This window comes from Ovis aries, chromosome 20, assembly GCF_016772045.2.
Source record: "Ovis aries strain OAR_USU_Benz2616 breed Rambouillet chromosome 20, ARS-UI_Ramb_v3.0, whole genome shotgun sequence".
Classification (NCBI taxonomy): Eukaryota; Metazoa; Chordata; class Mammalia; order Artiodactyla; family Bovidae; genus Ovis; species Ovis aries.
This window is the reverse complement of record NC_056073.1, coordinates 14,330,195-14,354,453: the sequence shown is the minus strand read 5'-3', so window position 1 is coordinate 14,354,453 and position 24,259 is coordinate 14,330,195. Positions and strand designations below refer to the sequence as shown.

At 51.9% G+C, this 24,259-nt stretch overlaps 1 protein-coding gene and 1 non-coding gene across 3 annotated transcripts in view; one reads left to right on the top strand and one right to left on the bottom strand.

The window, feature by feature from the left end:
* LRFN2 (leucine rich repeat and fibronectin type III domain containing 2) overlaps positions 1 to 24,259 on the top strand; it is a 208,455-nt gene that overhangs the window by 168,980 nt on the left and 15,216 nt on the right. The window lies entirely within an intron of this gene.
* LOC114109746 (U6 spliceosomal RNA) lies at positions 13,033 to 13,139 on the bottom strand. Its single transcript, XR_003586329.1, has one exon. It is a non-coding gene; the product is annotated as a U6 spliceosomal RNA (small nuclear RNA).

Genomic DNA, 24,259 nt, shown 5'->3' with positions numbered 1-24,259 from the left:
CTCTGAGCCTCAGGCTTCTCGTCTGCAGAATGGGGATGCTAGTGACTCCCAAAGGTGTTGTGAAATGGGAAGAGATGTAAGCCATGAAGAAGAGCAGTTTCAGATAGTGCGAACTGCTTCTTATCGCAAAGATCTGACTATAGCAGTTTGACCAAACTGGGGATTTGTTTCTGTCATGTAATGGAATTCCAGAGGGTTGGTGCTCAGGGCTGGCATGGGAGTTCCATGGACCTCAGGAACTGAGGCTCCTTCTCAAGTTGCACAACCTTTAACATGTGACTCTCTGCCTCTGTGCTCACTGACCCTTCCCCCCAGGACTTCCTCCTGCGTGCCCAGCCCACAGAGAGGGCTGCTGAAGTGGAGGAGAGCTGATGTCCCCAGAAGCAGCCCCAGTCTATGCCAGGAAGGATTAACACCCCAGCTTCCTCCCCTAGGTGGGGAAGAAAGACAGCTGAAGCGTAATCTATGCAGTCCCCCAGAGGGTCCCGATACGACTGAACCCAGATTGCTCATGATGGTAACTTGCTTAGCGACATACCTACCCTGTATGGACCTTCTTCCCCAAAAGAAGAGAGTCCTGGTCCCAGATCAACTATTGGCACTCAAATCTTTGTCTTAGAGTCTGCTCCCAGGAAAGCCAGATGAAGGAAGACAGGCACCAACCTTTCAGATGAGTCAGCCCCTTTATTTATTTAGTTTTTGAAAGTCTTTATTGAATTTGTTACAATACTGCTTCTGTTTTATGTTAGTTTTTTTTTTTTTGGCTGGGAGGCATGTGGGGTCTTAGCTCTGCAACCAGGGATTGAACCCACAAGCCCTGCATTGAAAGGTGAAGTCTTAACCATCGGACTGCCAGAGAAGTCCCTGAGTCAGTCCACTGAAAGAGTCCCCCAGGAATCCCACCCCAAGACTCCCACTTCTGTCCGTTGTATTTCCTCAGTCTGCATCAGAGGTTGAGACAGTTGGCTGTTTGTTCAGGTATGTTGCTTTCCCAAATAAAGTCAGGGATCTGCTGGGGAGTTGGGGGAGGATGGATGCCCGGCCGGTGTGCAGCCCCAGAGAGCTCTATGGGTGAAAGCATCAGTGTCATACACATCTCTTAGCATCTACCTGCCCACACCATCCCGGGAGCCAGCAGCCTGCACATGTAGCTGAATCCAGCCTGGGGAAGGGAGATGATCTGGGCTGCTTTTCTCCTCTGTGTGAGCAAGCGCTCTTTTCTCATCTCTAGAGACGCTGAGACAGAGAAAGAAGCCGAGGGGGATGTCTGAGTCTTTGCCAATTAGACCTATGATCTGGCAAGTGTGTGTGTGAGGAGAGTGGGCACCCTGTGGGTGACAGAAGGGCTCCAGACGTGAAGTCAAATTAACGCCCATCATCTTCAGAGCCTCAGAGGTGGTGGGGGATGGAGAGTGAACAGGATCACACAGAACCACAGACTGTGATGTGCCAGCCCAGGGTGAGAGCGGGGCCACGGAGACGTGCAACGCGGATGAATAAGCTCATTAACTATTTACAAAGGAGAGCTATTTCTAGCTGGGGTGGGCTCCAGAGAGGGCCTCCCACTAGAGCTGTGGCTGCAGTGCTGATGCTGTGAGGGGGTGGGTATGGGTCCAGATGTGGGAACTCAACTTCTACTGCCTTATCAAGAAGGTACCTGTTCAGAAAGTAAATGTCACTCGGAACTATTAAACACTCAACCTTCTAACCAGGTAATTCATTAGTGATGATACTAAGTTAGGGGGCTGTTCAGTTTAGTAACTGACCACCTAAAAGATGAAAATGTAAATGAATTGCTTGGTGAAGTTGATCTACTTGAGCTTTTTCATGAGCTAATGGAAGTGCATTCACAAGCCTGGGTGGGGAGGGGTGTATTCTGTGGCTGGGTGGGCAGAGCTTCTGGAAGTAGGTGGAATGGGCTATAAGCTATGTCCTGGGGAGTAGGTGGGATTTGGAAGGAAGAACGGAAGGGTTAGCTGTTTTAGGTGGAACCAATAAGAAAGAGGCCAAGGCAGGAATGATCAGGCCTGGTCAAGACCCCTGAAAACCCTGGTGTATTAGTCAGTGCTGCCACAATAATAATGCTGCGTGACAAACAAGTCCAAAAATCTCAGTAGCTTACAGCCTATTGAATCTTCTTCCTTGTGGGTGTATAGGTTGGTTGGAATTCGCTGGGTCTCAGCTGGGCTGGGCTCCAGGCTCCAAGTCTGGTTTAAATCTTCTCCATGTGTTTTGTTCTGAAGCTCAGGTACGGGGGCAGTGGTCACCCAGAGTATATTTTTCTCATGGTGATAGCATAAATGAAGAGGGTAGGTGAAGAAGCAAACATCAAGCCTCTGCTGGTATTACATCGGCTAAATCTCATGGGGCAAAACAAGTTACAAGGCCAAGCCCAAAGTCAAGGGGCAGGGCGTGCACATCACCCACGGTCAGGCCATGGCAAGACTGTGATTTCATTTTGTTGGTATTTAGTTGCTCAGTCATATCTGACTCTTTTGCGACCCCATGGACCAAAACCTCTGGTAAACCTCTGGACTGCAGCTCACCAGGCTCCTCTGTCCATGGGATTCTCCAGGCAAGAAGACTGGAGTGGGTCGCCGTTTCCTTTACCCAGGGGATCTTCCTGACCCAGGGATTAGACCTGCATCTCCTGCATTGCAAGTGGATTCTTTACCACTAAACACCTGAGAAAGCCCAGTTAAAGAGAAGTGAAGGAACAGGTTCAACAGCTCAGTCCACCACAGCTGGCTTGTTTGGTGGAAACGCTCTCTCTAGTGCTGCTACTGCTGCTGCTAAGTCACTTCAGTCGTGTCCGACTCTGTGCGACCCCACAGACGGCAGCCCACTAGGCTCCTCTGTCCCTGGGATTCTCCAGGCAAGAACACTGGAATGGGTTGCCATTTCCTTCTCCAGTCCATGAAATTGAAAAGTAAAAGTGAAGTCGCTCAGTCGTGCCTGACTCTTAGCGACCCCATGGACTGGAGCCTACCAGGTTCCTCTGTCCATGGGATTTTCCAGGCAAGAGTACTGGAGTGGGGTGCCATTGCCTTCTCCGATCTCTAGTGCAGTGGGTCTCAAACTTGAGCACACATCAGAATCACCCACCAAACTTAGCACTGTTAGCACAGCGATGCAGGGCCCTACCCCCCTGGGTTTCTGACCCATTCGGTCTGGAGTGGGGTCTGAGAATCTACAATTCTAATGTATTCTCCCAGTGGTGCTGATGCTGTCCATCCAGGGCCACTTTTTGATACCCTCTGGTCTATGGAAACAATAGGAGGTTTGTTCAGAGAGAATGGAAGAGGGTAGACTGTGGGTGGCCTGGAGTGTCACACAGAGTAGCTGTATTTACTGAGCCCTACCTACATTCCGTGCTGTGATAAATGGGGTCGCAAAGAGTCAGACATGACTGAGCAACTGAACTGAGCTGAACTACATTCCAGGTATTGTTTTAAAGATGGGCTGTGTATTTAACTCTCTTACATGGTACTTTAAGCCTATGGCGTTGCCATTTGACGGATGAAGACTCTGAGGGATAGGAAGGCATTGCGACTTATGAGATTTCCCAGCTTGGAGGTGGTGAAGCTAGATTTTTGTAGCTGTCCTGACTTCAGGCTTTCTCCTTCTGGCCGTGGGGAGCCAGTGTCAAGCTCTGAGGGGAGAAACGACCTGTGACGGAAAAACTGATTTGGAACCGGATGGTCTAGGCACAAACTGCACTTTGACTCTCAGTATCTAGGTTTTTTATTTATTCAACCAGTAGATACTTGTTGAGTGCACGCTTTGGGGTAGAATCTACTCAAGACCATAGGGTTAGAACAAAATAGGCAAAGCCTTGGTCTACAAGGAGCTTACGTTCTTATGGAGGAGAGGGAAGAAAAATTTTAAATGTGCACTAGGAAAAGAAATAAGTAGTGTAAGGATGCACTGGGGAGCGCTGTTTTATATGGGTGGCCAGAGATGGCCTTTCTAAAAAGTGATATTGGAGCGGGGACCAGAATGCAGTGAGAGAAAGAGCAACGACAAAGGCCCTGGGGTAGGATGTCCTTGTCCTGTTGGGAGACGCAGCCAGACTCCCCTGCGTCTGGAGGGAGAGTGACAGTGAGTGAGGTCAGAGAACTGGATGCAGCTGGATCGGGTAGGGCCTCACAGGCCATGGTGAGGCCTTGGGCTTTATGTGGGATGAGACGAGAGTCATTGCAGGGATGAGCACAGGAGAGTGGCATGATGCGATTAAGAAAGACAATTCTGGCTGACTACAGAATCTGGAGACCACAGCGGGCAGGGGCGGAGGCAGGGAGACCAGGTACACCGTGGCTGTTGGACCCTCCTGCTCCTTAATGCCTGTATCCATAAAGTGGGAGAAGGACCCCTCCCACTGAAATTTCCCCTCCTGGCTTGTTATGATAGTGGGAGGGAGGTCAGGGTGTGGGGATGTGAGTGAGCAGGAAATACTCAGGAAGGAGACAAAATGGCATCTTGTGATGAGTTTTCTGCAGAATCCTTGGAGCTGCGTCTGCCTGGCCCGGGAACCTCCCCGAGGCCCAGCCCACAGGCACGGCGGAGAGAGGAGTTTCCCATCTCCCCCTCCAGAGCATCACAGCTCACCCATCTCTCCCGCAACTCCTCCAGTCAGCATCCCGCCCTCTCCCCCCAAGTCCTCTCACTCTGATAGGGGAGTAATTATTTATGTTCCTGTTTAATTAGCTCATTAGGCATGTGCTGCAGTATTTCTGAGACTAAATCTCCCTCTCCAGTGGCTTTTAAGAGCATTTTTGCTGGTGCCTGGCCGCAGCGATTGGGGCTGCCCTTGTGGGTTTGAGGGTGGCCGGTGGTCAGGGGCTGGGTGACCTGTGTTCTGGCTCCTGGGGTGTGTGTGTGTGTGGACAGCTGGGGAGGCCGCTGAGGCCCTGGGCATGGAGACAGGATCTTGGAAACTGCGACGGTGGCAACAGCCGGCACTGAACACCAGAGAGATATTTTTACCACCCGTCAGAATGCCACTGCGTGTGAGCCATTGCCAAGGGCTGCTTCCAAAGGCTGCTTTTCCCTCAAGCTTTGATTGTCGATCAAAGAAAGGTCTGTGTGGAACAGGGAGGCTTTGAAAATTCCCAGGTTGGCTAGGCCGGTGCTCTGCAGTCCTTTCCCTCTGGCAGGGAGGCTGGAAAGAAGCTTCTGTCCTGCGGCAAAAGTGAGTGGGTGGAGCCCGCCCTCCTGAGGTCAGGAAAGGAGTCCCCCCATTGTCCTTCATCTTTCCTAGAGGGGGCCTAGGAATAGAATCCCACCCAGAAATACTGCCTTCATGTAAGATCAGGAGGTCTGACATTGCACCGTTAGAGGTGTGTTTCTTTCCATCTGTCATGGGAGACACTCACTCAGGCGGTTTCCTCTGGGACTGACAGAGAGGATACAGACATAACAGGCCACAGTGGAGGGTCTAGCAGGAGGCGGCAGGGAGAGTCAGGAAGGGGTTGTTAGGAAACCTCGAGGCCCAGTTGCGTTGTGTGGACATATTGCTAAGGGCTTGAGAGAGTTCAGGGAGAGGGAGGGAAGTCAAGGTCTTGGGACTAATTTGGTTATTCGTTCTTTAAAACTCTTTTGTGGCTCTGTTCTTCTGTCTTTAAAATGGGCATAGTTCTTGCTACTCCCATAGACTGACAAAAGTCCAGAGTGAAAAGGGGACAGTTCAAGGTCATCCAGGCCTGCCTTCTCATTTCTTCACCAATCCTTACAATGCCCACCACCCTTCCTACCCATCACCCCCACCCCTACCACCTTCTTGGAATGCTGACTTGCCCCACATGGGGGATAACTTCCAGACACAAGAACCCGCCCTCCTTTTTATTCAAGAGCCCAGACCACCGCTGGGTGCCTTTAAGTTGAGAGGGGTTTTTTTTGTTTTTTTTTTTTTTTTCTTTTTTTTCCCCTTACAGGCCCCAAACTTCACCTTTCTCTGCTACCTAGCCTTAGATTCTGTCTTCATCCTCATCAGGCATAAAACTCATTCTTCTTCCACAATATTTAATTTTTGCAGATAATTCTCCTGGTTCACCTAGTACTATTTGTTTTTTCAAATTCAAGATCCTCCCTCCCTGCTGCCTTCCACTTTTAGTCATTCTAGAGGTTTTCATCTGCTGCTTATGATGCCAGGTCTGAGCCACTCGTGGGGAAGACAACTGGGCACAGGATACCTTCACCCTTCTGCAGCTCATATTTCCCAGGGAGGGAGGCATTAAAGGACTGTGTACTTGTGTAGTCACTGATTCAGATACCATAGCTGTGATAAGCTGTGTGAGGCTTGGCAAGAGCAGATCCTGGGGAGGTCAGAGAAGGCTTCCTGGAGGAGGTGACCCAGAAGGTCAAGTAGGAGCTCAATCAGTGAAGAAATGTGGGCGGGACTGCAGGTAAAGGACTGCCATGTTTGTTCCTGGAGCAAGGACGGACGTGGGGTGTGTCCCCTGCTTCAGATGCATGTCAGGCCGTGCCCTCCTGCATGTGTGGGATCCAGAAACTGGATGCGGCCTGACCAGAGCAGAGTGGACTGGGGCAGTTCCTCATGGGCCAGGGCCCCCCGCATCTGAAGGCAGCCTCAGGCCCCCTGGTCTCCTCTGATCCAACTCCCACACAGACAAGGTGGCCTACAAAGCCACTCCCGTCACACGTTCTGAAGCCCCCACACCCCCTCCTCCCTGGGTTCTTCCCAGGATGAAGTGGCCCCAGGGATGTGTGGCCACCTGGTTGGTATGTGGGCATTATAAGTGAGGTCAGTGTTTGGACATCACAACAAACATCCTGGGGTCCTCGAGTTCAAGCCTTCTTAATGACTTTTGATCACCATAAAACTTTTAAAAATTTACTCCTCGTGTTTTACATACGTTTTTATGTTGCAAGTCCTTGTATGGGCTTGGTTGAGGGTCATATGTGTGTGTGTGCTTGGTCACTTAGACATGTCCAACTCTGCAACCCCATGGACTGTAGCCCACCAGGCTCCCTCTGTCCATGGGATTCTCCAGGCAAGAATACTGGAGTGGGGAGCCATGCCCTTCTGCAGGGGATCTTCCTGACCCAGGATGGAACCCATGTCTCCTGTATTGCAGGCGGATTCTTTACCATCTGAGCCGCCAGGATAGCCCTGGTTGCTCCGGTCAGTGGTGAGTGGAATTATAAGTCACAAAGTCGGTTGGTGGGGGTTAGGTCAAAAGTACCAAGTGATTGTGGACGGTCTCTTCTCCAGCCATGACTGTGAGAGTGAGAACCTACCTTTCTGAGAATTGGTTACGTGCCAGGTACTTGTCTAAGTTTATTTATTTACTCATTTAATTCTTGCAACGTCCCAATGAAGAAGGTGCTATTATGATCCTGATGAGAAAACTGAGGCCCGAAGAGGTCAAGGTGTCCCACCTGGGATTTGACTCCGGAGCCTACACCTCAAGGCCTTGATAATACATACTTAGCATCTGAGTGCTTGCTGTGTGCTTCTCAGGATACCGAGCATGTGCACCACCCCTGGGAGGCAGCTGTTACACCTAAGACAGCTTAACAGGGTAGGAATCTCTGGGATCAGAGAGGGTAAGTAAGCCACCTAAGGTCTCCCAGCTTGAAAGTGGCAGAGCCAGAATTCAAGTCTAGGTTGGCTGTGCTCCAGAGAGCTCCTGACCCTTCCTTTCCTTCCCAGGACATGAGTTAGGATGGAGAGGAGCAAGGCAAGTGTCTCGGGGTCACAGGTGGTGTGTTCAGAATAGAGGTTGGTGACCACATTTCCTTTCCAGTCTAGCTTCTCCTTCCCAGCCACCTGGTCTATTAGCAAACCCAGGTCACTCAGAAGCACCAGGAGGAAACAGGGGGAGTCTGAACCAGACCAGACCACCCCATGCACGCATAAGGAGGAACCTAGAGGAGAGGCAGGAGAGGGGGCTGCTTCAGGGAGGGGTCTCAGTTAAGACATGGGGAAGAACTTCCAGGCAGTCCTGGTGGTGTCTGGCGAGCAAAGCCAGGCTTCTTTGAGAGCAAGAGGCCTCGGCTGCCTGAAGGGCCTGGAGGGTTCCATCTGAGGCAGGCAGGCTTTTTACTCCTTTATGCTAAAAAAAAAAACCTGATGACCATACCCTGGGCGTTCTAATGTGTGGCTTGCCCTTTGAACCACGGCTGCCTCCTCCCAGGGCTGAAATGAAACCCACGTCGTGAGTCCAGCCCAGGCGACTGGGGTGCTCCAGGGAGAGGAGGGAGACTCATGGCTCGGTCTCTGCCCTGTGTGAGCCGTCATCCCCGGAGCCACCGTGGCCGCTGCCTCCTCGGCCAAGCAAGGCCCAGGCCTTGCACCGAGGGCCAGAGGGTTGCGGGGCGGGGAGGGGCGCCGTGAGTCTCTGACAGCCCTGGGGCTCCCTGGCTCACAGAAGGCAGTGGAGGGAACAGCCAATAGATCACAGCTGGGCTGTTGACCTTGAGTCTTAAGCAAAGTGAAGAATAAAAGGTCATATTTATTCCGGCAGAGCCACGGGAGCCGTGAAATATCAGAGTGTGAATAAAGACTGTGCTAAATCACTCACCGCCGCTGGGGACTTGGCTGATCTGTCTTCTGGCCCCATCATCACCCACTGGGTGAGCTGGGGCTCAGTATACTCAGAGAAGGACGGGAAAGAAGAGATGGGGACTCCAGGGGACCCTAACGGAATAGAGTGGTGCCAAGACCCCTGCGATTCATAGGCTTGTGGAGTGTAAGATGTCCCTTGCCTCAAGTGCCACCTCTAAATACCCCTGACCAGCCCACATGGAGCTGAGTCTACCCTCCCTACCAGCCCCCAGCCCTTTCACCTTCTTTTAACCTGCTATGCTTTTTCTTTTTCCCATAGCACACTCCCCTTTGTAACATATTTTGTGATTTACCAGTTGTGTTCATCACTTCCTGTCTGCCTTCTCCCTGCCCGGAGGGTCAGCTCCATGGGGTGGGGACTTGTGTCTCATGCCCATGGCTGGACCCCCGGCAGCGGCACTGGCACACGACAGATAGATGCCCCGTGAAAGTCAGATGAACAGATGAGTCTGGGAAGACTTCGCCGAAAGTCTAATCGCAACCTCTCACCAGGGAATAGTGGCGACTCAGATCGGGGATGGGGCTTGCCTCAGGCCATCCAGCCTAGTGGGGGCTACAGGCTGGGAGATGAATCTGGGCACCTGCCTCCAGGGGGCTCAGGTGCTGTGCGGTCCAGGCTGCTCTCACGCCCATCAGAGGACGCGCTTGCTGGTCACATGCTATTAAATACTGGTAGGACCCCAGAGCCGTGCAGCCTGGGGTGGGGTGGGCTGGGGTCTGGCTCGCTTCCTCCCTTGATTAAAACAAACAAACAAACAAACAATGACAACCAAAAAAAACCCAAACAGATAGTAAATTTACTGATAATTAGGTTCCTAACCCAAAAGGGGTCCAAAACTATGGGTTCCATGACTGGAGAATGTCAGGGAATTTTCCTTCCTGGGAGTTTTCCAGGGGTGGAGGGGGAGTGAGGCGATAAGTGTGCATTAAGCACCTTCACCCTCGCGCGGATCATTCACTCGATTCCATCTCCCAGGCTGTGACGGAGTGTAGTGGTCACAGCCAGCCTGAGCTCTGTGCCAAGCACTGTTATCGGTGCTTTTAGGTAGTTCATTCATTTCCCTTGTCCAACAGCTCTTCAGAGTGCATAGCTTCTGTTACGGTCCTCATGTTACAGATGAGGAACAGAGGCAAATACGCCATAAAATAAATGTTACTGTTCTGGGTGCTCTGGATGCAGTCAGCGAACAGAACACCCAGAGATCCTCAGCCTCATGGGGAAACCGGCAACAAGCAGGATGAATGGACAGGTTATAGACGTGCGGGGAGCAGTCAGTGCTCTGCCCAGAAGAATCCATCCACAGAGCAGGGTAAGGGGCACGGGGCTGGGGAGGGGTGTTGGCGGATGGCAATATTAAATAAGGGGGCTGGGCGGGCCTCCCTGAGAAGGTGACATGTGTCAACGACTTGAAGGAGGTGAGTCAAGCAGGGGTCTGCAGGAAGGGCATTTCAGGCAGAGGGAACATCCAGCGTGAGGCCTCAAGGGTGGAGCATGTCTGGGGAGCCAGGGTGGCTGCCATAGAGGGAGCTGGGGGGGTGCAGGGTCGGGGAGACGGGGCAGGGAGGTCATGGGGCCAGACCACGTGGAGCCTTGCAGACACTTGGAGCATGTTTTCCCCACGCTGTGGCTTGTTCAAATGCTTGTCTCATTGAAATGTTCACGTTCCCTGACAGCCTCAAGCCAGCACTCTCATCTCCTCACGCACTAAAGAGGCTTCAACCCTAGTCAGTAGACATGCACACCCAACACACCGACACACCTGTGCACCGGTCAGTGGACACACATGCAGCTGCCCCGCCGGGCTTCACCCTCCATCCCGCCTGTGTGGCTGGGAGAGTAGCAGGCGGCTCACCAGCCTCGCCCCCGCTGCAGCTGCAGCAGGGCCCCTCCCCAGCCCAACCAGGAGAGGGAGAAAGTGAGCCTGGGGCCTCAGACCTGTGCACCCCCAATAAACAGCGCTGGAGAGACTCCCAGGAAGCTCCAGACCTGTCTGTGCTGTGCTCACAGGATTACTTCCCTGCTGAGATCACAGACCCAGGCTGGGGGAGGGGGGGAGGGAGGGGAAGATACGAATACCGCTTTTAGTTGTTCCCAGTTAAAACCATGAGGATGCATGGCTAGGCCCAGGCCAGCCTCACCTGAAAACTCCCAGCTCGTGAGGAAGTCCCACAGCGAAGTTGATCTTCCCATTCAGTGCAGGGGCACCAACCCCCAGACACCCCACCAGTGACCCCAGGCAGTTCACCTTCACCGCTGCAAGAGGTCCTACTGGGAGGTGGGTGGGTTGGATGGTGTTCATGCTCTCTATAGAGACTATGATGATAGCTAGTTGGGTGATAGGTAGAAGACAAATAGATAGATATGATAGATAAACAGATGATAAATGGATAGATGATAAAGTAAGCATTCACTAGAGTATATATCGCATGTCAGCGCCTTCCTTACTTTATTTCTAATTCTCATACAACTCTGCAGATTAGCTTTGTAGACTGCTTTTACAATCAAGACGACTAAGCTCTGGGAAGTTAAACACTGGGTAAAGATTATGAAGCCAGTAAGATGTGAGTCAGGACTGAAGCCCAGAGCCCGGGTCTCTCTGATGTCAAATCCCATTCAGAATTGGGGACCCGGTGCCCGAACTCCCACAGCCCTTTGATGGCTGTGCCTGGCCTTCCCTCCCCCTGCCTCTCCCTCGCTCCCATCACCCCTCTCCCAGTGATATTCTCGTGGAGTTCTAGATGTCAGAATTGGACACTGGGACACAGAGAAGGAAGGTGTCTTGCCCAAGGTCACACAGCAAGTCCATGAGAGAGCCAGGGTTGGAGCCTGTCCCTCCAGCTGGACTGGAGAATATTTGGTGGGTGTGGACGGTTCTGCTTCTCCATCCACTGGACAGAGTGGCCTCCCCATTGCCCACAGAAGTTTTCTCCCTACCCTGAGTCATGCCTTCCCAGTCAGCCTGCTTGTTAGAGGCAGAGATGTCCAGGGCAGGATCAGCAGAAGCGCAGGCCGGAGAAGTGCTGAGCGGGCTCCATGAGACCACCAGCTGAAAGGACCTCTCTCTGTGGGGTAAGGCGGAGAGCATGATGGCCCTGCAGCTCAGTGAGCCAGAAGTTGAGCAATCCCCTCGGTTGCGGGGTCCAGCCTCAGGCCTGTAACTTGGAGAACCTGTCAGTTTCTCAGTTCCTTATCCATGCAGAGCTGTTGAGGGTCCTCATTTAAAAAAAAATGACACGACCTTTGCAAGCACTTTACCACGTGCAGATAGGAGCTTGGTAGGTTTTCCCAACAATCTCCTAGTCTCACTCAGCTAGTAGCTGTCAGGGCCAGGGTTTGAACTCGATCTTCAGGCACCAAATCCAAGTATCATCATGACTGCTTTTTCTTCCCCAGTAAACTCTGAGATCTCTAAGAAACAGCACAGAGAAAGATTTATTGCCAAGTTACTAAAGATAATACTGATTACTGCTATTTTAAAAAATTTTTGTTGAAGCGTTAATTTAAAATGTGTTAATTCCTACTGATGGCTGCTTTTTATTGCACAAACATATCTTGAGCACTGTACTCAGTACTTAACAAATACTATTGTGTTTAAGTTTCACAAAGATACTGTAGGATCCATGCTATTAACCCATTTTGTAGGCAAGAAAACTGAGGGAGACTTAGAGATGTGAAGTGACTTACCTACATTGCATGGTCAATAAGCTTTTTTCACCCTAGCACAGACTTAACCTGGGGAGTGATACAGTTCCCTTTTGCAAGAAGCTTCTGATCTGATAGAGGGAGGGGATTACAAAGGCAATGGCACCCCACTCCAGTGTTCTTGCCTGGAAAATCCCACGGACAGAGGAGCCTGGTGGGCTGCAGTCCATGGGGTCACTAAGAGTCGGACACGACTTCACTTTTCACTTTTCACTTTCATGCATTGGAGAAGGAAATGGCAACCCACTCCAGTATTCTTGCCCGGAGAATCCCAGGAAAGGGGGAGCCTGGTGGGCTGCCATCTATGGGGTCGCACAGAGTCGGACAGGACTGAAGCAACTTAGCAAGTAAGCAAGCAAAAGGCAACAAGCATCTTTTTGGCCACTTTGTTACTGTGCTAAAATATACATAACATAAAAATGTACCATTGTAACCATTTTTAAGTCTGTAGTGCAAGAGCCTTAAGTATATTTGCATTGTTGTAGAACCATCACCATCATCCATCTTCACTTTTCCATCATCCTAAACTGAAACTCTGTACCCATCTGATGCTAACTCCCCATTCCCTCCTCCCCCAGCCCCTAGCAAACATTCTTCTACTGTCCGTCTATGAATTTGACCATTCTAGGTACCTCCTGTAAGGGGAGACACGCAATATTTGTCTTCTGTGTCTGGCTTATTTCACTCAGCATTATGTCCTCAAGATTCGCCCAAGCTGTGACATGTGTCAGCGTTTCATAGAAATGCGGAATGTGTCACGAATTTGCGTGTCATCCTTGTGCAAGGATCATCCTAATCTCTTCTGCATCGTTCCAATTCAAGTATATGTGTAGCGGAAGCAAGCACCGTCATGACATTTTCAAGGAGTTGGTGCCACAGGTGACTTTGCCTCTGCGCAGTGCCCCTGGGAAATCACAGATCTGCTGGCTGGGCAGGGTTGTCTGATCAGGTACATCCCTGGGTGGCACTGACTTGGCGTCTGCTGGCTGTTCTAGTGCGTTTGGAGGCGGCTGGTGGGGAATCTTCATTTTGTTCACTCCTGTGTTTACAACGAGGTATAATTGGTCTGACACCTTCTGTGTTTCTTCTGTAAGTGATGAATTGTTACTGAGCAAGTTTTTCTCAGCTCCTTGAGGAGATAAATGGCAATGATCATCGCCGTCGTCATCGTCATTGGGGTACCAAGTGGCCCTGGGAAGGAGAGGAGGGGCAGTAGTGTTTTCCCCAGCACACATCATGTCTCACACTCACTGCAGGAGGTTGATACTGCTGTCCCCATTTCTCATTGAGCAAACTGAGGTTCAGAAAGAGGGAAAAAGTGACTCTGAGTTACACTGTTGGTCGGGGGCAGAACTAGCCTTCAAAGAGAGATTTCTGCCAGGTTCCAAAGCCCACAGTTTTTTTTTTTTCCCTGCGATGTGCTGACCTGGTGACTCAGACGATAAGGAATCTACCTGTGAGCAGGTGACCCGGGTTCAATTCCTGGGTCGGGAAGATCCCCTGGAGAAGGGAATGGCTACCCGCTCCTGTATTCTTGCCGGGAGAATCCCATGGACAGAGGAGCCTGGTGGGCTGCAGTCCATGAGGTCGCAAAGGGTCAGACACGACAGAGTGACTAGCGCTTTGCATTTCGTATTGTGCTGACCCAATCCTTGGGGGCTGGAAGCTAAGGACAGTTAAATGCAGAGAAAAGACCCACATCCGCAGAAACTCAGATGAGGAGAGACAGAGAGAGAGAAGGATAGAGAGAGAGAGGCCTGGTGTGGGCAGGGGGCCTTGCCTGGGTGGGCTCAGCCAACAGTGGTAGAGACGTGACTTCAGGGAGCAGGATGGGAGCAGTATGGCTTAAATGTGGGGAATCTCAGGGCATTTCCATTAGCCGCCTGCTCCGGGTGAGCTGTGGGTGCGATGCCACTTTCCAAACAGAGTGTTGTCTTGGGGTGGGGAGGGCCTCAGGAAAAGTAGGGTCTACTTGGGGGAAAGTGATGCTTTTCTCAGAGTTCAAACCCACCTCCGACACTCATACATGCAGAGAGAAGGGCCAAAGATAGATGGGTGTGTGATCAGAGGGGCGCAGCTGGGGTGCAAGCTGGAGAGCGAGTCCCGAGGAGATGGTGGGGAGGGATGGAAATGTTCATTCCGGAGAAGTGGAAACACAAGGCGGGGTGAGAGAGCGGCTGCACAACTTGGGAAGTGCCAACATATGTTCAAGAAAGAAACGCCTTGTCCCGTGGGTGTCCCCATGGGGTTGAGCTGGGGCCGGTGGGACCAAGCAGCAACTGTCAGACCTCAGCAGCGAGAGCAGGAATTCTGAGCTGCTCAGAGTTGTGTGAAGCTGGAGGCGGGGCTGTCTGGTGTGTCCGTGGAAGTGTGTGAGTGGAGGGCCAATAGCCAGAGGGGTCGACGGCCCCCTCGGCCCACCCTTCCTGTGATCTCTGAGTGGAGGTGGCAGAAGGAGGACCAGAAGGAGCTGCAACATCGTGGCGGGTCAACCGGAGACGGGCTGGGCCGGAGGGCTGGGCCGGAGGGCTGGCTGGGCCAGTGCAGAGTCCGGCCGCCAGAGCTCGGCCAGCGGGCCTAGAGTGGGACTGTGTGCCTGCCTCCCCAGCTAGTATTTAATCTAACCTCAGACTGTGGATTCATCCCTGGCCTCGTTGGGACCAGATGACCCCCCTCAGTCAGAACTGTTAGCATCCTCTAAGCTCATGATGGACCAGGGACACAGTTTCAATTGTAGGCACTGGCTCATTTCATCCTGATAGCAATCCAGTGAGGGAGGCTCTATTCTCTGACCCCCTTACAAAGAGGTTAAGTGGCTTGCCCAAGGTCACAGAGCAGGTGAGTGGTGGCACTGGGCTTGGAACCCTGGGGGTCCAGCCCCAGGCTCACACGCTGACCTCTCGGCTTTACCCTCTCGATGAAGGGATGCCATGGAACAGGGAGGAATTCCTGCCCTGACACTGTGGTCTCAGCCGAACGTGGAGGCTGGTGGTTTCCCAAACCCTTGGCAGATAGCTAGGTCTGTCACAAGTGCTGGGTCAGGGAGCAAAGGCAGGGCCTCCCCAGGTCAGATCCTCATCTGCCATCAGGTAAGTCCTGACTCTGGGGAGGTGGGTGAAGAGGCAGTGTGCTGGGACTTGGCTCCCTTTGGTTTACTTTCCAGTAATCTCTGCAATCACTCAGCCAGGGCTGAGCAAACGCTGTCACCACGTGTCATCTGAAAAAGACTTTTGGAGTCACATGCGGCCAGAGCAGGGGGGACGGGGTAGGGGGAGACATGTTGCTGAAGCCACGAGGCCTCCTGTCGGCCCAGCCAGGATCCAGGCACCTCCCACATCTCCCATGAGATGCTTGCAAGAGATTTGCCAGCCACGAATCCTTGAGGCCTGGATTTCCACTGTCAGAGATAAACGTTACTTTTAGCTCAGCATCACCCAGTCTTTTATATAACAAACCCTCCAGTGGCTCTTTCTGTGTGCCAGACACTGATCCAGGTTCCTCATGAATCATGACTCACTTAAACTTTATAACATCCCCATAGAGCGGAGATTATAAATGCCTCATTTTACGGAAATAGGATATTTCTAGGAAAATAGGCCCAGAAAGGTAAAGAACCAGTAGGTGAGTTCAGCTACGAAGGGGCAGAAGCAGTGTGTGCACCCAGCATCTGTGTCTATCTCCAGGGTCGCCATGGCCCTCGACCACCTCTCTTTCTAAAGGTGTCTGCTCCTGAGAAGGGTGACAGTCATAATAGTGATTGGATTCATCAGGGACTTTTCTTAACAGAGACACAGCAGAAGTCTAAGGATAGCTGGTAGATGAAAAGCGGGAATGCAGGCACGCGCTATAGCGATGGGGACCAGAGGGCCTAAAGCCTCTCTGGTTTGGCCTGGGGCTGGCCCAGCCTGTGGACTGTGGGTAAAGGGAGGCTGCTTGGAAAGGGGCTGGGCCACAGGCTGAGTGACCGGCAAAGAGTCAGAGCACTGTGGGGGAGGGGCGACAAGCTTGCGTCAGGCCTGGGGGAGCCCCAGAGAGACTCCAGGGAACCTAGAAGTCCCAGGATCCAAGGGAAGCTGGAAGAGCTGAAAAGAAGGGCTGAAACTCTCCAGAGTCACGGAGAGAAGGCCTCAGTTCAGTTCAGTTCAGTCGCTGAGTGGTGTCCGACTCTTTGCAACCCCACGAATCGCAGCACGCCAGGCCTCCCTGTCCATCACCAACTCCCGGAGTTCACTCAGACTCACGTCCATCGAGTCCGTGATGCCATCCAGCCATCTCATCCTCTGTCGTCCCCTTCTCCTCCTGCCCCCAATCCCTCCCAGCATCAGAGTCTTTTCCAGTGAGTCAACTCTTCTCATGAGGTGGCCAAAGTACTAGAGTTTCAGCTTTAGCATCATTCCTTCCAAAGAAACCCCAGGGTTGATCTCCTTCAGAACGGACTGGTTGGATCTCCTTGCAGTCCAAGGGACTCTCAAGAGTCTTCTCCAACACCGCAGCTCAAAAGCATCAATTCTTCGGCCCTCAGCCTTCTTCACAGTCCAACTCTCACATCCATACATGACCACAGGAAAAACCATAGCCTTGGCTAGACGGACCTTAGTCAGCAAAGTAATGTCTCTGCTTTTGAATATGCTATCTAGGTTGGTCATAACTTTTCTTCCAAGGAAGACAGAAAGCTCGCTCACCTGGATTGAAGCCTACAGGATCAATGGTCCTTGTTTGGAGGGTGTCTGTGTGCTGGGCCCACGTTTTGGGGAATGCCAGGGCTCACATGGGAGATGGCAGGATTCCTACCACGTGCTGGAGAGGGGCATAGTAAGAGCCTCGCTGAGCTGAGCTCTGAGATGGTGGGCTGCTTCCCAGCTGCACTGTCCAGTGTGGCAGCCACTGGCCACTTGCGACTGTTGAGCCCTTGAAATATGCCCAGTGTGACGGAGGAACTGAATTTTTAATTTCATTTAAATTAGTTTGAAGTTAAATTTAAAAAGCCACGTACAGCTACTGCATTGTATTTATTTTATTTGTTAGTCACTCAGTCGTGTCTGACTCTTTGTGACTCCGTGGACTGTTAGCCCTCCAGGCTCCTCTGTCCGCGGGATTTTCCAGGCAAGAATACTGGAGTGGGTTGCCATTTCCTTCTTCAGGGGATCTTCCCCACCCTCCTACATTACAGGTGGATTCTTTACCAACTGAGCCGCCTGGGAAGCCCAGCTACTGTATTGGGAAGTGCCAATACAGAACATCCACTTCATTCAAAATGTTTCTGAGGGCCTACTATGTGCCAAGTATTGTTTGAGATGCTGAGGAAATATCAGGAAGCAAAGGAGACAGAAAACCCTGATCTTAACCCTGAACTGAGATTCTAGTGGAAGGAGAGAGAGGGAGATACTTAACAGGAAGCCTAGTAAATAGGCAAATGATAGTGTCTGTCAGGCCATAAAAATGCAGTGGGAAAAGACAGAGCAGAGTAAGGGGCTCGCAGGGGGCAAGGTAGAGATGGGGAAGCCGGCGATGCTAAATAGGGCAGTTAGAGGAGGTGACATCGGAGCAGAGCTGAAGGAGACGGGGCAGGGTGTGTGTGACGCCCGGAGGAGGAGCATCCGGGTAAGGGCAACAGGCAGTGCAAAGGCCCTGTGGCAAGAGCACCCTTGGCAAGTCTGAGGGGTAGCAGGGAGGCCAGGTGACTGGTGCAGAGTGGGTGGGTTGAGTAGGATGAGGCGAACTGGGAGGGGTGAGAGGAGATCACAAAGGGCCTGTGGGGCACGTGAGACTCTGACTAGGTGAGACAGGCCTCACTGGGGGCATTGGGCAGAGAAAGGACTTGACCTGACCAGGGCTTTAACAGGATGCAGTGGCTGTTTGTAGAGGAGAGGCGGGGGTGGGGAGCCAGGGAGGTCATCTGAGGCCGCTGGAACCGGGAGTTTTGATCCCCAGCCCCGCCTGCTGTCCTCAGGGCTGCGGGAATGGATATTGGGGTTCTCTGCCTCAGAATCTCACTCCTGTTGAATGTGGCTGCTTTACTTCCTGATGGGCAAAATCATCGCCAATAAGACAGAGTGCCTCAGGCACCCAGCTGAGCCCCCGTGTTCTCAGGAGGGGCAGTGGCTGTGGGGCAGTGACCGAGCCTGGCCCCTGGCCCTTCTCAGAAGCTAATGAGAGGCTCTTGATTCTCGGAGCCCTCACGGAGTCGAGCAGGCTCTACGGGAATCCTGTTCTGAGGAGGAGCCACAGGCCTGCCCCTGTTATCACTCAGGAAAGGTGAGCACCAGAAGAGGGGGCTCTGTGATACATACTGGTAATTACAGTCCTTCTCTCTAATTGCTCTCTGATCCCGAGACCAGAAACAACAAATACAAAAGACAGGTCCTTCCAGACCCACAGCAGTCTGTCCTGCTGAGTTTGAACACAGCCTCAGGATTCTTCTCAACACCAGTGCTTGTCTGATCATTGGAGCTGGCACACGAGACAAGGCCTCCAGAACCCAGCTCCTGGCTGCTAATTTGGTGACTTCATTTCCCACCACTCTCCCTTTCCTTCACTCTGTTTTGGCCAAATCGGTCTTCTCACTGTCCCTGCCTCGGGGCCTTTGCACTGGCGGCGGCTCCCTCTATGGGAAAACTGCCCAGAGAACCAGGCAGCCCCCTCATTTCCTTCCGGCCTCCCAGAAGCTTTCAGAAGCAGTAGGACAATACTTACCACTCATGCAACGCTCGTCTCTAATTAGCCCTGTGGCTTCAGGTCGATTCAGTTAATTCTCATCTCTAAAATGGGGAGCATTATTATGAAAGGTACTTCAGGGTTATCAAGAACATTGATTGAGAGTGCTGGGTTCAAATCTCAGCCAGGCACAAATGTTTTCTCTGTTGAGCGGATCATTTAACTCCTCTGAGCCTTGATTTCTTCTTCTGTAAAATGAGGGTAATAATAGTACCTCCCTCATAGAGTTGCTGTGGGGATTAAATCAGTTAATATAGGTAGAGTGCTCAGAACACTGGTTGGCATATAGTAAGTGTTCCATAAATGTCAGCCACCATTGTAGTAGTATACATTTGTGTTTTTGTGTTTTACTTGCTGTCAAACAGTTAGCTAGACACTGAGATTTGCTTCTGCTATGAGCTGATTCTGCCCAGTTCAATTCAAGGTAATAATGCGGTACCGGGAAGATCATGCTGGGTGGCCTTGGCAGCCCTGGCTTACAAAGCTGGCTCAGCAGCCTTCCGGCTGTGTGAACTTGAGCAGGTGACTGATCTGCCTGAGCCTCAGTTTCTTCATCTGTAGTGTGGGGATAATTATTCCTACTCACAGAGTCAGTGTGCAGAAACAGAGAGACCTTGCCTATCACGTGCTGGGTGCAGTATGTACTCAATAAATCATATGCCAGATAGACCCAGCCGCAGGGGTTCTGCTCCCTTGCAGCTGTGCAGGGAAGCCAACCAGCCCCTTTGGGACTGGCAGCTAGAGGGAGAGGCCGGGGAGCCAGGCTGCTTGCCTTGGTTTAATGAGGCCCTTTCATGTGCCCTGAGATGTCATGGCCGGCCAGGGAGCTTGGCAGGCTGGTGATTCTGTGAAGAGCCAGTAATGAGGGTGCAGAGCCAGCGAAGTGGAGTGGGGGCAGCTTGATGTGGTCTCCAAATTAGTGCCGGGGCTCAGCGGGAGGCCGGTGCATCGCTGATGGGGGAGGGGAGGGGGAGGAGAGAGAAGGGGGAGCACCTCAACGTGCTGGGAGCTGAGGGGATGGAGGCTGGGGTGAAAGACGTGGTGTCTGCTCCCAACTCCAGAAAGGCAAGAATTGCATTTCTTGTGTAGACACCAGCACCGACTGCTTCCTCTTACACAAACACACACGTTCCCCTTCAGTCACCCGCCCCCCCATACACACTCACCCCCTCTCTTTTTCTCTGTCACACGCCTACACATAATGAACTCCTCAGGGTCACCTCATCATATCTGCAGGGGGCTGCATTAGTCAGGAGAGGCCAGCTCCTGGGGGCGAATGGAGGCAAACGCAAAAGGCTCAAGCACGGGGGAGTTTGATGGTTTGCTCTCCTAGGGGTCCAGGGCAGTCTCCTGGGTTTGTCAGGAGGCCTTCCTCACATGCAGAGTTGGGCACCAGGTTTCCTCGGGTGGGCCAAGGCTGCTCACTGCACCCAGGTCCAGGGAGAATGGAGCAGGGACTCCCCCTCTTTCCTGGCCTGGCCCAGAGGTATGCACACTGCTGTTGCCGTGTCCCCTTTACCAGAACTCACCACCTGGACAGCGCCCAGGGCACAGGTGTCTGGGGAGTGCGGCCTGGAGTGAGCCCACGAAAGGGGGGCAGTCGTTGTCGGTGGTCCGCTCACAGGCTTTGCCCCCAGGCTCAGGTGGCCTCTAAGAGCCTCTCTCACCCCCATTCCCAGATGCTCCAGGAATGGCATAGCTTTAATGGTAGTAGAGCTGCTAGCAGCTTTAAAGGCAGCAGCTGGGGAAGAGTGGACTTGGGCTGCAGCGTCTCTGGGAGAGGCCATGTGGGGGGGCCCCTTCAGAAGTACTGGGGGACATGTGGAGTCTCTGGGGCACTGAGGAAGCTGGGTAGAAGAGGGACATAGCAGGGACCAACACTGTATGGAACCAGAACCTTTGTGTACCATTTGTATGTGAACACCTACACACACACACACACACACACACACACACTCACAAATACTCAGGCAGTCAACTTTCAAATGATAGACACACAGTCATGTCCCCCACACATCTTTTCACACACACACACACACACACACACACACACATTCACTTACACTCACACAGTCCAACACGTATCTACATGCAAGTTCATAAAGATTGTCAGGGGGGCCTTTAAAAGATGTAGAAAAATGCCTTTCCAGGAAGATTTCCTTAGGACCAGCCAGTGTCTGAGAGTCACCAGCCATCATATTATATTTAACTAAGAATCCCTCAAATTTGTACAGGCCTTAACATTTAGCAAAGCACTCTTTCATTGACTGCTCAACCACAGGGTAAATATTTACTCAGCAGGGACTCAAGGCCAGATACTATGATTGGCAGCAGAGATACAAAGATGAAGACACAGCCCATGTCCTCCAGGGATTCACAGGCCTCCGTGGAGAAGGGCTCTATTGGAGGAAGGCAGGAGGGGCTGTGGGAGCAGAGAGCAGAGGTGGGGTCAGAGGTGACGCTGAGTCGGGCCTCGAAAGACGAGGTCACCAGGTGGGAAAACACAAGTGATTTCCAGGATGGTGGTCCGCTCTGTGCAAAAGTGCCAGGTGGTAGATTTGGGGAGTGATGAGTGATTCCGAGAAGGTGGCAAAACGCTTCCTTCAGCTGGAGTTCTACTAGATAGATGTGATGCCGCTGACATGAAGTAAGGACAGTTTTCTCCAGAAATGCAAGGAAAAAACAGTCTTTTCCTTCTTGTCATGTAAAGTGTATGTTCTTGTGTCACCTAGGATTCAGTTTGGAAAAAATGAACACTCTAGATCTAAGACGGAATCTGGTACTGGGGTTGGGTTCCAGGTGATGGAATTGCTGAGGGGTCAGCATCACAGAGATTAGCTACAGCCGGAAGCCACTGCCACCACCCACCCCACCCCAGGACTTCAGGTACACGGAGGAGATGGTTTGATCAGAGCCTAAGATCCAGGTCTATCTGGCAGGAGCTAGAACCCCTGAAGGTGGGATCACAGAGGAGGCTCAGGAGCTGACAAGCAGATACCACTTGAAGCAGAAAAAGAGGAAGAAATACCTGGCTCTCCCCTCCTCCTACCTGCTAGGGCCTCCATTGGCCAACTCTACCTGGCAGGCAAAGGAGCTTGGGAACAGGCAAGGGAGTCTGGGAAATGTAGTTCCTCGTCATTCAGGAGAGGGCAGGTGAAGGGAAGACAGAATAACCAGTATGAGAATGATAACCACTATGAGAGAGTAACCAATATGCTCCTGTGTGATTTCTTCTGAAACCTCTGCTATCAACTGTAGAAATCAGCTGTAGATTTATTTGCTAGTGTTAAACCGAATAAACAAATACCAAAAGAATATTAATAGGGGGAAAAAAAGGAGGAAAAACAGCTCAGAAGCAGCCACTTAACGCTTGTTTTGTTTTTCCTGGGTAAGCGCTTGGGGTGGCAGTTTTAAATTGTGCTTTAGAGCGTATGAGCTTAATTAAATTTAACACTTTGGAGCAATTTAAAATAGCAATGTATGTTTTCTACTAAAAGAGATGTCGCCAGTTTATGTGACGGAAAGAAATCTATCAGGATTTCAGGATGAGTCTTTCATAGAGAGGGCTGTGACCCAATCGTTGTGCCAGGCATCTTTTTTCCCCTTTTCTTGCCTCTCCAGATCCATTTGCCCATCCTGCCCACTGCTGTGTGCCCTGAAGGGCTGGCCAGTGTGCGCCCGTGAACTCTGGCTTTCAGCTGGGTTCGGTCCTGGGGAGCAGTAGCAGAAGCCTGGGAAGAGGGAAGAGGCTTGAGGCTGGGGCACCTGTTTGTCTGGTCCTCACCCTGTACAGTTCCCACTGGTTGTCTCTGTCCCTCAACCGAGTTTTCTAGACTAATGTGTCTCAGCAGGCGGTGATTTTGTCCCCACATGGTGATGTCTGGAGACATCGTTGGTTGTCATAACTGGGGACGGGGGCTACTGGCATCCAGCGGGTAGAGCCCAGGGATGCTGCTAATAAACACATACAGTACACAGGACAGACCCACCACCAGGGCTCATCGCCCACATGTCAGCAGTGCCAAGGCGGAGGCACCCTGCTCTGCCCAGGTCAGTGCTTCTCAAGGCATTTGTGGTGAACGACCAGCTTTCTTTTTTGCAGACCAGTGCTTTTGTAAGACTATCATAGAAACACTTTATCAGAAAAAGAATGGTCACTCATTTAGGAGTCACAACCAGTGCTAAATGGCTGTAAAACATTCTTAACGCTTACTCTCAATGTCTGTGCTGTCTGATCATGGACCAGGAGCAAACAGCTCATGAACGACCACCACCTGTGGACCGCCCTCTGAGTAGTGCCGACCTGTGGGAGTCTGCTTCCTGAATGTGGAAACAGCTTGGCTGCGACTAGCCCTGGGTCACTGCCTGTGCACTGTGGGCCCCCATCCTATGTCCACGTCTTTGTAATGAGCCCCTTTACAAGTGGTCCTTTATCATCCCATTGCTCTGTGAGTGCACCCTCTGCACCGCAAGGCCTGACTGATTCTGGGTTGTTTTAAGAACGTGGGCTAGAATGAGGGTGTGTGAGTGGAAGGACAAGGACGGGATGGGAAGTCTGGATTGGGAGCCCAGCTCAGGACCCTGGACATCCCTTGTAGGTCATGATTAGCCCTTGAAGACTGTTTCAGCGGCCAGGGGACACGTCCAGAGTTGTGCTTTAGCTGGAGCACTCTGGAGATGATGGTGCTGAGCACAGACTTCAAGGAAGCACAGCCAGAGGTGGAGAGGCCAGTTTGGAGAACACTCTGCATCCATCCAGACCAGAAATGGTGAGGCCCAAGCAAAAGCATGAGTGTGGTGATGGAAAGAGGGAGAGGTTCGGAAGGTACAGCCTCCCAGCCAGAGTGCTAGTAGGGTGTGGGTAGGAGTGAAGTTGTTAATAGCCTGAGTTCTTGTACTCTTTAATCAATGGAAATTGCTAAGGGCCAGATGAGAAATTCAGGCAAGGCCTCACTGGGGCTCCTGCTGCAGCATGAGAAAGCAGAAACAAGTACCGGTGCCCTTATTCACCCCCTGTGGGGGGAGGGGGGTTGAGTTGGTCCCTTAAATGGGACGAGCGTGGGACAGATTGGTGGGTCAGGCTCAAGGGGTGGCTTGGGTGGTCTGCCCACCCCTGTGTTGGTGCTGCGTGCAGAGATCATGCACAGGACCCTATTTTGCTTCCAGCGCATCAGAAGTGGCAGTTGGGTTTTGGCCTTTTTGTAGCTTGTTGGTCATCATTTGCCCCAACTGCGCATGCACGCAGTTACTTT